Below are 1,055 nucleotides of genomic sequence, written 5' to 3'. Positions count from 1 at the left end.
CTCATTTTGTTTTATTCACAAAATCAAATCAAAACCCCCTTGGTGTTGGCATGTGTGTGGAAGTCCATGTGATTTCAATCTTTATTTTGTTTTCGTGTTTAAATGTGTTTTAGTTTTCATTGTGTGACATTGATAAACATCTCTTTAGATCACAATCTATGTGGAATCGACCCTTACTTGCTTACTATACTATCATTTGATTTGTGCACTTGCAAGGTTTTAATATTGTTGTTAAAAATCACCAACACTCAGCGAGTGTAGATTCTTTCGATAACTCTAATTCTGACAGAGAAGAAGAGATGGCTGGCAATAACGATGACAACCGAGCTTTGGAAGATTATGCTCAACTGGTTATACCAAATTCCCCTTCCTGCATCTTGCTGCCTACTGAAGCTAGAAATTATGATCTCAAATCTTCACATTTGCACATGCTTCCTTCTTTTTATGGTTTACCTAACGAAGATCCATTAGCCCATATTAAGGAATTCTACAATGTTGTGAGTGGTTTACCTTTGCAGGGAGTGAGTGAAGCAAATATGAGGATGAGGGTTTTTCCTTATACATTGAAAGATAGAGCAAAGGGTTGGCTAATGACTTTAGCACCTGGTTCGCTCACCACTTGGGATGCCGTAGCTAAGAAATTTTTGGAGAAGTTTTTCTCTACTCAAAAGACAGCTACTTTGAGAGGGCAAATCTTTAACTTTAAACAAGATGATGGAGAACCTTTCAATGAATGTTGGGAGCGTTTCAAAGGGCTGTTGCTGCAATGTCCACATCATGGGTTACCTCTTTACTTACAAATGCAAATTTTTTATGATGGACTAACCCAAACATGTCAATCGACTGTTGATAATGCAGCAGGTGGAGCTTTGAAGAAAAAAAATGCTCAAGAGTCATATAACATTTATGAGATGTTGGGATCTAATGCTCAACACAAAGATACAAGAGGTAAACGAGTTGGAGTGTATGAAATGAGTTCTAATAATGATCTTGCCTTGCAGGTGGCTAGTTTGGAAAAGAAGCTCGATTCTATGCTCAATATGGTGCCTAAGATA

General features: G+C 37.5%; 1 non-coding gene across 1 annotated transcript; it reads right to left on the bottom strand.

Annotated features, from left to right (window-relative positions):
• Positions 1 to 677: 677 nt before the first annotated feature.
• LOC117612343 lies at positions 678 to 784 on the bottom strand. The gene has a single exon (XR_004583382.1). It is a non-coding gene; the product is annotated as a small nucleolar RNA R71 (small nucleolar RNA).
• Positions 785 to 1,055: the final 271 nt, after the last annotated feature.

Source organism: Prunus dulcis, chromosome 8, assembly GCF_902201215.1.
Source record: "Prunus dulcis chromosome 8, ALMONDv2, whole genome shotgun sequence".
Lineage (NCBI taxonomy): Eukaryota > Viridiplantae > Streptophyta > Magnoliopsida > Rosales > Rosaceae > Prunus > Prunus dulcis.
Note: the sequence above shows the minus strand (reverse complement) of the source record. Positions and strands in the feature narration are given on the sequence as shown.